Source organism: Chenopodium album, chromosome 12 (assembly GCF_948465745.1).
Source record: "Chenopodium album chromosome 12, dcCheAlbu1.1, whole genome shotgun sequence".
NCBI classification, from domain to species: domain Eukaryota; kingdom Viridiplantae; phylum Streptophyta; class Magnoliopsida; order Caryophyllales; family Amaranthaceae; genus Chenopodium; species Chenopodium album.
The window spans coordinates 35,023,845-35,038,047 of record NC_137845.1 but is presented as its reverse complement, the minus strand read 5'-3'; positions in this window follow the sequence as shown (position 1 = coordinate 35,038,047).

Below are 14,203 nucleotides of genomic sequence, written 5' to 3'. Positions count from 1 at the left end.
ATATGTCTAAAACTCTTAGCCTCAATGGGAGCTCACTGGCTCAGTCGGAGCTAAGTGACTCAGTGGGAGCTCACCGGCTTCGCAAGAGCTAAGTGGCTTAGTGGGAGCTTAGTGGCTCATTAAAGGCTAAGATAACTCAAGTAGGAGCTAACTGTTTGTTTCACCATAAACTTTTACCCAAAGACAATATACATGTTTCTTTGTAAGCATTCAAGTGAGACTACGGGCATTACCTCCACAACCTAAATGAGAACATAATGTTTGTTGCTCTAAGTGGTGTCTTTCTGGAAAGTAACACATTTCCAAAACGACAAGTGGGAGGAAAATGAACTCAATGACTATCGAGCTTAGCAACAAACTAGAACTGAGAATCTCGGAAGACCCAAAAGGGCTTCATGAGAATGATTGATTAAGAATACTTGATCCAAGAATACTCAAAAGGACTTTACAAGTGCCTTAAAAGAGAATTCATTACTCGTAAAACTTCTTAAAAGTTGGAGTAAGATCAAGATAATCAAAGGGCTTTGGAAGCGCCTTGAAACTCAGTGTTTGATGCAATAACCCCGTATAAGTATAGAATTCACCAAAGTTTTGTATTGAATCCTATAAATTTTCTAATAAGTTAGAAATTAAACTAAGACTTACAAGCATAATATTTACTATTAGATAGTAAGGGAATACTGCCTTGTAAGATAGCTACGACAAATCCAAATTCCGAATAATGGTTAGAGGCCATAAAATCCGAAATAGACTCCATGTTTGAAAATCATGTTTAAAACTTGATTAATTTGCATGAAGGGTGAAAGACCCATTGATCGCAAATAAGTTTTCAAGGAGAAAACTAACAAATGTGGAAATGTATATGCATACATAGCTAGATTGGTTGAAAAGGGTATAATTAAATTCACAGAGTTGATTTTAATAAAAACCTATTCACCAATCAGAATGCTCAAGTCTTTTCGTGATTATTCTAGCAAAATTGCACATATGGAATATGGCAAAATAGATACAAAAACTGCCTTCCTAAAATAGAATTTTGGAAGTGACTATGAAAATAGTATAGGGGTTTTGAAAATCTAAATAATGCTAGATTTGAAAGCAAGCTCAAGAAATCCATTAAGAGATTGAAGGAAGCATTGCATAAAGGAATTGGAACGTGTTTTCTCATTAAGTTAATAAAAGGATTGACTTATGGAGAAACATAGAAATTCTTGTGGATAAGAAGTTTAGTGGGAGCAAGAGTCAATCTTGTAAGGTCCAATAAGAAGTTTACGAACTCTGTTGTAAATTAACTATTAAATACTAAATGCTTAGATTTGAAAGTATTTTCGACAATGGACCAAGCAAAAGAAGATACATAGTACATATTGGGAATTAAGATATATTGTATAGACTTAATAAAATGTTTGAACAAGTAAAGGAATTTACCGTATTAAACATGAATTGAAGGACTTAAAAGGCTTTCGACCCGTATGTATAAAACTAAGTAACTGTTTGAACTAAGTATAAGCTAGGCCAAATACTAAGTCAAACAAGAAAGACACAAGTGGAGACTTTCAACCGTATCACATAGCAAACAGTTTAGCAAGACTCAGTGGAACTGGATGAGTAAATTGTAACATGGATAGAATAAGATTGAGAATCATCCTACAAATTAAATCCATCATGTACGTTATGATATAGAATCGTCACACTACTTACTTATTTACAGCATGTGAAGTACGTATATAGTACCAATCAACTTGAATCTAAGAAATAGATTGTTAGATTATGGTCAAGAACATCCATAGCACTTGGATAAGTAAGAGGATGAGTTATTGACTCATGAAAACAAATAAAATTTGAGTATTGATGTTTCAAGCACAAACCTTAACAAGGATGAGATCCTTAACAAGGAAGCCATTTGTAAGCACGAAGTAAGAAGCGTCGTGGCTTGAGAATGGTAACATGGATGTGCATCCATGTGTAATGCGCGGAAATTTAAGGTAAATTTCCATTATCAGAAGTGATTAGGGTATCCCAAATCGTTGTGAGTCGTTTGGAGTGAAACCCAAGCAAAGCATCATCAAGAAGTTTACTAAAATATATGTTGAGAATATTGTTGCTTTAAAGGAAATAATAAGGAAGATGTTAAATTGAAAGTTCGTTGTTGAACATTGATGATTGTAGGTTGTCAAGTTGAAGGTCTCAATCATGAAAATGAATGGGAGCCATCACTTGGACAATAAATCCTAAATCACAGATAATACATAACACTCTCAAGTTTTATCATCTTATTATGAAAGTGATCAATAATGATGATGCTAATATTTGCAAAGTAATTATAACTAAACCTATGCAATAAGTGAACAACAACATTCATAATTGCACGAAAGAAATCAAGCATATTAAATATGGGTGTGATTTCTATAAATGTTTCATAAAGAGTGTTACTTAAAACATTTGGAAAAATCATTTATCATAAGATGAACCATTCAGGTTTTGGAGTAATTTAATTTCATGCAATTTTATCACTTCGGTTCTATTCAATTGTGGTTTAGAATTAAATTATTAGTCCATTCGATTTTGAGAATATTCAAAATAGGGTATCAAGACCAGTATTGGAAATAGAAACACCTATTAAGTGAACATTGAATATTTTAATCGAAAAGTATCCCTAATCAAGGTCATTTAAATGATGGACGATTAATGACCGCTTGAGATTAGCGTGTAGTTTGATTTATAGCACTGTTTCTTGTGCTACAAGGACATGATTGTCATGAATCATTTGCACATGTATTAGTTTAGAACCATACTGGATCAACCTATAAGAATACTTTAAGAGATTTAAAAATCGTCATAAGTATACTTCTCATTATGGCTATCGGAACCTCTTTCCTCGACCATGAGTATTGTGAGTTCTCCTGTTTGAGTACTAGTCCGTTTTGATATAAGTCAAACGTCTGCCGTACATGGAGATTATAATGGCAACACTCAGGCGGCTAGGTCCTCTTAGTAAGAGAAGCTACATTACAAGACTGGGAATGTCCCCCTACTATAAATAGGGAAGATGTCTTTGTTGTTTACAAGGCCTCTCGAAGAGCGAGAATGTAAAATGCATGGCCGTGCTCGGATAGATTTTAGAAATCATCTTTTTGTTGACAATCGGACTCGGATTTGAAGAAACACTTTTGGACGTAATAAGGATGACGAATAAATCTTACCTTATAGTTCATGAAGAGGCAGTAAGTGACATAGGAAAAAGGCTATACACTAAAAGCGCACTTGTCCGGAAGGACAAGTCGGAGATTGAAAGGAATGGTGTCCTTCGAACAAGTGTATTATTCCGATAGAGGGCTCGGAGCTGTTGAAAAGCTATTTATTTAGGGTTTAAGTGATCGGAATGCCTAGATGGAGGCCGCTTCCCATTAGTAATATTAATGCATAATTAATATTACAGCTTAATCTTGACAGAACCTTTCGGGTCACACCCAAGCAACAAACGATCCGACGCGACGAATTAATCCGAAAGGAGTTAATGAGTCACCCGAGTATTATAAAAAAAGACGTCGGATCCCAAGCTTAGAGTGTCGGAATCGAATCTCAAAAGTCGAGCCAAAATTTAGGAATTGGCGAGACGGGAAAATGCTTCAAGTAACAAGTAAAAACCCTAGCCACGCGAATGCTAGAGAAGCGCGCAAAATAAAAAAGCGCGCCATGTGGCAGCGCACATGGCAGTACGCCATGTCGTAGGACACGTGGCAGCCACCAAGTGGCAGCTTGGCAGCGTGCCACGTTGGCAATGCCACCCGGCCATGGACGCGGGCCGAAGGATGGCGGCCCAACCGAACCCAACTTGGGGCTCAAGGTTGGGTGCCACATGGTTAGCTCACAATGCATATGAGTTGCCTTAGGGAGCAAGTGAGGAAGAGGTCCTCACCTAACCATGTGACACTTGTTACTTTGTTATTCCTTGATTTATTTAACTAAGGATTGAATTCAACATTATTTATATGTGGGATATTTTTGTGAAAAAGTCCCACCTTGAAAGATGAGTGGAATTCATAAGGAAGCACTCCTTATAAATAGCTAAGGTATGCCTTGGGATTATTCACTTAAGTAAGAGCTCAATTAGGCATCTCTACTTGAGAGGAAACCTATAAGCTCATAAATTACTCGGGTAGTCTTTTTGGTCGGACTTGGCTAACCTCCAAGTATTAGACTGGTTGGGTCGAGTTTCGGGTGAACTTTCGTTGGAGGTCCTTGCCATTCGTGAGGCTCGGCTTTTCTCAAGTAAGAGCTCTGTCCGAGTGAGCGAAGCACGCTTCAAGGGTAAATTAGTCTTTTCTCTATTCTTGATAATTTTGCATTTGTTATATTAATTGTGAGTTTGTTCTTGGGCTCAGGTTTTATTTCCACGGTGAGTCGGACTCATCGAAACCCAACAGCGGTATCGGAGCCTTACTCATTTATTTTTATAACAAATAATTTTCATGGTGTTTTATTTTTCTTGTTTATGTTGTTAATTAGATTAGTAGCTCAGTTTTATTAATTTTAATCCCGTTTTAAAGCTGATTATGGCCCCGAACCCATATTTTCGCCAAAAAATAGTGAATTTTGGGTGGAAAAGGCGTTCTGGAAATGTTTTCACCCTTTAGGTCTGTGTCTTAGGCCAAAATCTAACCAGAAATGCCTTTTTCGAGGGATTTTTTGTTTTGACGAAAAATTTTATGTCTTTCTAACCTTGAATCTTAATGGCATATTTATGGTAATTATGTATATGGTTCTTTCCTTAATGTTTCTGCTTTTTTGAACCTCTTTAAGCATGGTTACTTGGTAGTAATTAGTGCTTGAAAGATTGGTTAAAATTTTCACATAATTGCAAATACATTGCATTAAGTGTGAAAAATTTACTCTTTGAGGCTTCTAAGTACTAAAGATCCACTTTAATTGTTTTAAGTGGTTGGAACTTTGAGTTACTAAATTCCATGAATTTTTGGTTGAACTTTTGATTTAATCATGTATTAAGTTGATTGGAATCATAAAGTTTGAATCTTGTGATAGAAATTTCATTTATCTTCATATTCGAAAATTTAATTTTTCAAGGATTCACAAGTTAAAGTTGGAATCTTTATTTGAATATTTGTGTTCATAATTCCAATTCCTCTTTATTTTGTAAAAATCTCAAGATTAATTTAAAGTAATTAAATTAATAATTAGTATTGCCTCATTCATTTTATTGCATCAAGTTGAACCAATTTTATTAAAGAACAGTTCTTGGAAATTATTTTGGTTTTGTGCTCTTAGATGAATTTATTAAGTTGGACTTGTTTTAATTTCATTTTGCTCAAAATATTGATTCTAAAATTAATTTAGAGTTGGTTAGAAATGTCACACAAAACAGGGAAATAATCCGGAGGCACTAGCACGGAAACCGAGGCACAATAGGCTCGAATTTCCCTTGGCCAGTTGGGCTTCTCGCGCAGCCCGCATGTGGCTGCCGAGGGATAAGGGCTGTGCGCTTGGTGCGTGCGAGAATTTGGTGCGCATGTGTGAGTGTGTGTAATGCGAGCAAGTGTAGTGCCTTGATGCGTGGTAGAGTGCGTGTGGGGTGTGGTGCGTGCTTGCGGCACGATGCGCACAACCCCACACTTGGCACTTTAGCCCCATGCGTGGTAGAGTGCGCATGTGTGAGTGTGTGTAATGCGAGCAAGTGAGTGCCTTGATGCTTTGTGTGTTTGTATGTATGTTTAGAAAAATGCATGCTTTTAATGGTTTTCTTGTCATTTTGTTCATTTCTCGACTATTTCTCTCGCTTCTTTGTTTGCTTGACTTGTTTTGTAGGTGTGTCGAGTTTCCAGAGGTTTGATCACCAAGGACAAAGCTCTAGCGCATTCAAGAAAGTTGATGGAGCTAAGTTCGAGATTCCAAATATGCAATTCAAGCTAGCTCCGCAAGCTCGAGGGCCTTAGAAGCGATGCTTTGGCTTGAGGCGTTCAAGTGCTTGGAATATAAAGGAGCTGCCCTTCTCACGAGCATCGCCTCGAGTGCACCAATTATAGGGATGCTCGGGAGCGCGGAGATTGATCGAGCAAGTGAAGGAGGCAAGGCCACGAGCACCAAGCAGGGGTGCGCGTGCGGCACAGGGGGTGCGTGCGTGCAGACCCAGTTGTGCGCACGCGGCTTGGGTGGTGCACACGCACTGCTTGTCCCAACCCCCTTCGCTCGATTCTTCTATTTATACCCTTAGACTTTTCCTTTTTGGGGGGACGACTCATTTTTGTACTTCACACTTATTTTCCAGATTTGGTAGAGAGAGAAAGTAGAGAGAGAAGCTTAAGATTACTTCATTGTACTTGAATTTGATCTTTGATTTCAACTTGATCTTGGATTTCTTCTTCTCATCAATGAAAGTTTGTGAGATTTCTTTCCTTTGAATTTACTTTTATTGCAATTTCCTTCAATTCTTGAATGGTTGATTTGAATTTCATTCTTTGCTTTAGAATTTGTTGAGTGAGTGAATTCCTTTTTGATTAAACTTGAAATGAATATGATTGTGATTGAATTTGTTTTGTTTTTCAATTCCACCATGATTAGTAAGTAGATTAGCTGCTAGGGAGAAGGGGAAGCATGCTTGATTAATGATTTTGCTAGTTGATGATCCTTGATTGATTGAATTGTGACAAGGGAATAAACGCGTCGTCAATTGTCTATCCCTAAATCAAATACAATTTATACAACCTAAACAAACCTAATACGAGTATAAGGCAAGCATAGGGGTCGAACCACAGAGAACAGATAAACACCACCAAATGTTATCGACAATTAAGCTAGTCCGGAGTAGGAGATAAATAAACTAAAGTCTAAATATGCTAAGACAAGAAATAAAACATTAAGGGAAATGGTTTAGGTAAAGCATTCACTTGAACATACACAAAGGCATAGAAATTGAATTAATTATGAACTAAACATGCTCAAAAATCGAAATAAAGGATCCAATCAAGCCGCCTTCCGGGGTCAATTGGCTTCTCCTAACATAGCCTCTATGTTTCCACATTAGAACCATATACTAGGAGGTACTATTAAATAACAATCGATAATAATGAACCTTAACTAAGTCAACTTCCGTTCCTTGTTAGCAAAGATTCACCTTTAATCAACCAACAATGTGCACTTGCAAGGAGATTAAAGAATATCAAGCATATAAAGACTTTAATCACAAATAAATCAACTCTAAACCTAGAACATGCTCAAGATCCAACTACACCACAACCATCCCCTCAATGGGGAAATTACTCACTAATCATGATAATAACAAGATTAATCAACAAATAATCAAGAATCAACATGATCAACAAGCAATACCGACAACAAAAAATAATAATCAAAATAAAACAATAAAAATAGAGGAGAGAGAGTTAGAGATTCTCATTGATTGAAGATGTAAATCTATAGAAAAGATGATCAATTTCTTCTTCAAAATCCAAGTTCAACAATGGTGAAACCCTCACTTTCTCTCTCTAAACTACCCTAATCCTAAGCTAAACCTAGAGAGAGAAGCTCTCCTAAAACTAGGGAAAAAGATCTAAAGGAATGAAGTTCTCCTGTACAAAACAAGCCCCGCAATATATAAAGAATCGCGCAAAAACGCTGAATAGGACCCGCTGTGCGCCCGCGCAATGTAGCTGCGCGCCCGCGCATTTGTGGGTTGCGCGACTTGTGCTTGGGTGTGCGCGCCCGTGCTGCTGGATGCGCGCCCGCGCACCGTAGCTGCGCGCCCGCGCGTTGTAGGTGTGCGCCCGCGCACATGTCGCGCACAGGCCGCGCAAAACTTTCTGCCTCGATTCTGCAATTTCGCCAATTTTGCGCGGGTTCTCACAGGGCTGCGCTCCCGCACATTATTCGCGCCCTTGCACCTTGCTTTCTTCGATTCTTCTCTCATGCTTCCTTGGCTTCTTCTTTGCAATCCAAGACTTCAAATACCTAAGCACAAACACCAAGGGAAGCAATAAGGTATAGGGAACGGTGCAAACACGCAATGAAGGCAAGCATTCAACAATATACGCGATTTCATTAAAAATACATCGAGACATGTATGCACGCATTATTTGAACAAAACAACTGCAGAACACCCTAAGACAAGCTAAAACAAGGCATAAACATTATCCTAGGAGTGACATAAAATGTCACTCATCAAATTGTTGCAATTAAATTAGTTGTCATAGTTGTGTATGCGATTAATTAGACTAGGAGTGATCAACCTATAAGATTAATCTAGATTACATTGCAAATTTCAATGACATGAACCCTTGATTTGAGAATTGCTTTAATTGATTTAGAAGATCTTCAATACAATTGTCACCATTGAATCTTCAATCTCTCAAACCACCATTGAAATCCCTCACTTTCTCTCTCTAAACTGCTCCTAAACTATCCCTAAAACTAAAGAGAGAAACTCTTAACTTGAGCTAAAAGTAAGAGAGAAAGCAAAAAGAATAGAAATTAAACTAAAATAGCTAATTAAAAATCATGGAAAACTATAAAAGTAAATGAAAAAACAAAATGAGTTATAAATATGGAAAACCAAATAAAACTAAGAAAATTATATGAAAATAATGAAAGAAAATATAGAAAATGAACTTAAATCTTATTCTTTTGAGCGCCATAAATGACGCTCATCATTCCTTCAAGCTAAACGTTTGCTCGTCCTCGAGCAAAACAAAATCCAACCCAAGGGAAAATGATGACATTATTCAAGCAAACAAACAAACAAGAAGACTAGAGAGGAAAGGAATATACACTTACTCACTTTCGTAGGAATCACGGTCAATTTTAGCAACAATCAACAAGCCATTTAAACCCCAAGATCGCCCTAGAGGACGAGTGATGCTCTCGTAAGGGTTTCCTAAGAAATTGACCCATAAATCTCACAAACCAAACAAACAAGGAAAAGCACGAAAAAGAAGCAAAAAGAAAGGAAAAGATCACAAATGTTCATGAATGGACTTTTGCAAATGTACAAGCATAAATGAATACAAATCTTTCTAAACAAGTAAGGGAGTGCACGTTATGAGATATCTAAGGTTGATTGAAACATAGGATATGCTAAGTATAGAGAACTATCAAGACTCTTTTCACCTACATCTCAAAACAATTTTAGCACATGTTCTCAATTGTCTTCAAATCCTCTTTTAGCAAGCATCTCTATAGTTCCTCGAAGGAACCGGAAAAAGAAATAGATTTGAGGTTTCTTGACATCTTGACTTTGCATCCCCTCTCCTTAGGCTTTAACTCATAATGCCCTCCCCAGATATGTGACTCAACCTCTAGGTCAAAAGAACTTTCCCAAAGGTTGTAACGTAAGGGCAACAGGGTGAGGCTAGGCTTAAAATTTAGAATTTGGTGGTATTCCTAATTCATGAAGCAAAAGGGTGATCAAAACTTCTCCTCATAACCAAGTAATCACCAAACTAAAACCTCCAAGCTTATTCAAAGCTATTACCACAATCATATATACAAAAAGCGTAAGAACGCTTTCCCCCAAACTTTAAAAAAGCATTGTCCTCAATGCTTAAAATAGGAAGAAACATTTACATCAAAATGTTTTTGAACTTTTTCATTTTTACTTTTTTTTTCAATTTTTGTCAAATCTTTTGAATTTGCTTTGCTTTTTCTCATTTTTTCAATTTTTCATTTTTAACTTTATTCATTGTCCTCGCCTCTTTTAACTATGGACTGCTTTTTCAACTTTGCATTTGAATGTCCTTGCCTTTTTAACTTTGGACGGCTTTTTCATTTATTCACTTGCCATTATTCATAAGAAATACAAAACACAAGCTTGCTTACAAATAAGAACCAATATTCAAACTCATATACAGCAATCTCCAAGAAAATGATCATTTGCTTCACAAAAACCAAAAATTGAACAAAAAGAAACAAAAGGTTCAAAGTTCTAAAAGTGTGTCTTGAAAAGAGGGGAAAAGGTTCAAATGGTTAGCAAGTAGGCAAATGTAAACCAAAGAACTAAAAATAAAGAATGTTATCCTAGAAAATAAAAATTACCACGCTGAAAAGATGTCTTTGTCCTCCCTAGATGGTTCGGTCTTGTGTTTGAGAATTATGAGTCAAGATTCAAGATTAGGTCCGCAAAAGTCAGGGATCCATGCCGCTCATGCAAGTAATTGTAGAAGGCTTGAAAAACAATGAAACCTCACATGGTTGTAGCAAAAACTCACTATTAGTTTCAAATTCACCAAAAGGGAGCAATTGCAAATTTTCAAATACAAATAGAATCCGGATTCAAGGTCCCAAAAGTTCTAAAGACTACCTCAGCATACTCTATCCTAGAGTCAACCAAACATACTCTCAAATCGTGCACATCGTTACCATTTAAGAAGAAAAACATTCAGTTATACAAGTCCAAAAGTATTATGTCCAAAGCAAGAACAAAACAAAGACACAATGAAAATTTGCCTTGATAGAAACAAAAATCTCTTTGGAGTTTTTCAAAATAAAGAACAAGGAAATGTATATACAATTGTGCATGGAATTTATGAATCAACATCCCACCAAACATGATAGAATACCCTCCCCCAAGCTTGAATGAGACAAAATGCTCAAACATAAATCATAGATAACATAGGAGGGGAAAACAAGGAGATCAATCCAATAATACCGACACATGTCCAACAAGGCCTCAACCATTATTAGAGAATGAGCAAGGAAAGATATTACCGGATTTAGGTGGGGGTAAATACCCATAAATGACCCAATTTAACCCTTCAAAGCCAATTTCCTCTATCATTGAATCTTGTTTTCCATGTGCTAGCAAAAATAGGAGTCAAACTTCCTTGATTCTTAATCCAAACCAATGCACCAAAGCATATCAAGTTATGTACCTAGCAAAAGGCACACGAACATTTCCATGAGAGAAAATCTATTCTAAAAAGAAAAGAAAACGAAAGCAATAAAACACGGGTTACTTCCCGAGAAAGGCTTGCTTAAGGTCCAATCTTGACCGCTCTAGAAAATAATAATTCAGCGCACGCAAGAGCTTGTCAAATGCACTACTGCACATTTCATAAGAAAGTAAGTATGCACATGATAAAATGAAGGCATGCAACAAGCTTAGTGCACACCTACAAGGAGAAAGATGCAAAGAGAAAGAAGAAGAATCAAAGGTAAATTCAACAAAATAAGACAAGAAAGAAGAAGAAAAAGAAGAAGAAAAAGAAGAAGAAGAAGAAGAAGAAGAAGAAGAAGAAGAAGAAGAAGAAGAAGAAGAAGAAGAAGAAGAAGAAGGCAAACTCTCCTCAAAATGTTTTTTGGTGGCATAATCACTCTTTTCCTCAAAAGAAGACGAATGAGGGACATGTAAATAATCATAGACAAGAGGGTCCCCAATAGGATTATTGACAAAAGAAGGGAGGGATATAGGAGTGTAAGGGATATGGTTAAATCTTCTTGAAAAAGGGGTATGAGAAAAGGGAAAAGGGGTAGCTACTCCCTCACCACAAGGTCTGACATCGCCAATGAGGGCATAAAAAATAGTCATAGAATCCTCAAAAGAAGAACACTCATGATCTCCATCTCCCTTAAACATCCAACTTCCAAGAGGAACTACATAATCCCCTCCATCACAACTATGAACAACAACTCCCTCAACATCTTTAAAGCCCAAAATCTCAAAACCATGCATGAATGGATGCAAATTCATTTCAAACTCATCTCTCTCCCATGAAGCATTCTTAATGAACTCACTCAAAAGGTTATGGGTTTTCTTTTGACTCTCAAAGAACTTGTTGGACATAACCTCAAAAGAGTCTAGATACTCATGGATAGAAGAATCACAATCATGCACAAGACACTCATCAAGATGGGAAGGATGGTTGAGGTTTTCGAAATTAACACTATCTTCACTCTCAACACCTTCACCATCACTCAAATGCTCACCAATAGGATCCTCACACTCTCTTGGTTGCTTAAAATCATCATCATCATCCTCAACACACACATTAGATTGGTGTTTTTCACATACAAGCATCAAGGATGACAATTGGCTTTCTAACTCATCACCTCTCTTTCTTTCCTCCTCAATACCCTCATTCTTTTTCATTATCTTTAATTGACCTCTCACAGATGTAAGAATCATCTCCTTACTAGGCCCAAGATCATTATCAAGCTCAATGTGCTTAATTTGAGACTCAAATATATCAACAAGAGATTCAAAAGGTGTAGAAGGTTGAGGTTCAACAAAAGAAGATGTACAACCAAGATTAGAAGAATCAACATGAAAATCATGATCATATACATCACATTGGGGAGTGGGGGCACAATCAAGCATATGAGATTCATTATCAAGGGAACAAAGCACATCACAAGAATGCATGGTAAATAATGAAGAATATTGAAACACACCATTAGCATCAACTTGAGTATGTACCTCATCATCATGAGCAAAAGAGGGAATAGAATTGAAAACATTTGTTCTAGGTTCACTAATGGGATCATGTGACAAATGATGGGAATTCATGTTAATATTAGAAGATTCAACGCATTGCACATCAACATTAGAATCATGATTACCCCTATTATAGATATCTCTAGTAAACCACACATAGAAATCCCAAGCATCATCAATTGACAATGATCTAAATCCACCATTATGCATGCTTTCAATTTCATCCATAGTTTGCTCATTCAAACCAAAATAACAAATCTCACAAGCCTCCCAAAGACTACAACAATTATAGTTCAAAAACCCTATAAGTCTATGGAAGTAGACATGAAAAGACTCATCATCATATTGAGGAAAAGAATAACATGCCAATTTTTTTTTTTCAAAACAAGCAAAAATCAAATAAAAGAAGAGTATATACAAAGACCTAGACTCAAGCAATCAAAAACAGTTAAACATAGACACCGTTCCCAGGCAACAACACCATTTTGACGTAGGGAAAATGTAGGTTGTTATATAATCTTCCCTAGAGCCAAACAAATTTATAAACACTTAACAAACCTAAATACAAGTATAGAGGTAAGTCATGGGTCGAACCCAAAGGAACGGTAATGTTCAAGCACTTTCAATTATGCGCTTCAACAAGGTCGAAATCAAAGGTAAGAGGTAACAATAACAACTAACAAAACAAACAGCCAAATAAATAAAACACTAGGAATGGGATCAAAAAGTAATCATGACAGTTGCAACAACTTGAGAAGATCATGCCAATCAAAGGTTGTGAAGACTAATGATAAGAGCTATCAATTAGAATCAAAGAGCTATCTCCTAATTGTTAAGCTAGGGTTCACTATGAATAAAAAACTAAGAGAATCACAATCCAAACCAATCAATAATTGCAATTCCTAAATCAATTGGTCGTGTCATTAGCAATTACAATGCAATCTAGCATAATTCTCAAGGCCTAATCGAATTACACATATGCAAACCTTCATTAGTCACTTTAATCTCAACAATCAATCGCCACAATTACCAAATTAATCACAATCAATCAATCATACAAGTTTCACCCAATTCCTAGCCAAACAACTACTCAAGAATCATCATCTATCAACAATCAACTAAAGGAATCAAGAATCAACAAAATATCAAGAACAATTCCACTATCAAGAATTAAACATCAAAATTAAACTAAACAAACATGTTTTCAAAGCAATACGATGAGATAGAGTGAGAAATGCTCATTGATTGATTAAGAAGATCTTCAATACAATTGTCACCATTGAATCTTCAATCTCTCAAACCACCATTGAAATCCCTCACTTTCTCTCTCTAAACTAATCCTAAACTATCCCTAAAACTAGAGAGAGAAATTCTAAGCTAGTCTAAAGTTGTTCAAAAATAGAAAGGTCGCAAGTATATATAGCAAAAGAAAAACAAAAAAGATGGAGAGCCACGATGCGCACGCACAAGAGGGCGTGCGCGCACCAACCTATGGTGCGCACGCACAGAAGGGTGTGCGCGCGTGCACTATATGGTGTGCCAGTCATGCACACTGCTGCGCTCACGCACCATAGTGATGGTCGTGCACTCGGCCTCTTGCTTTAGTTCTAGCACTCAAAAGCATGCTCCTCATCGACGCTCTCGAGGTGATGCCCGCGAGGAGGGCAGCCATTTAATCTTCAAATATTTGCGCACTCCGGACCTAAAATTAATGAGAAAACATCCGTAAGAGAGCGGCAAACAAGATTTCAAAACTTCACTTGC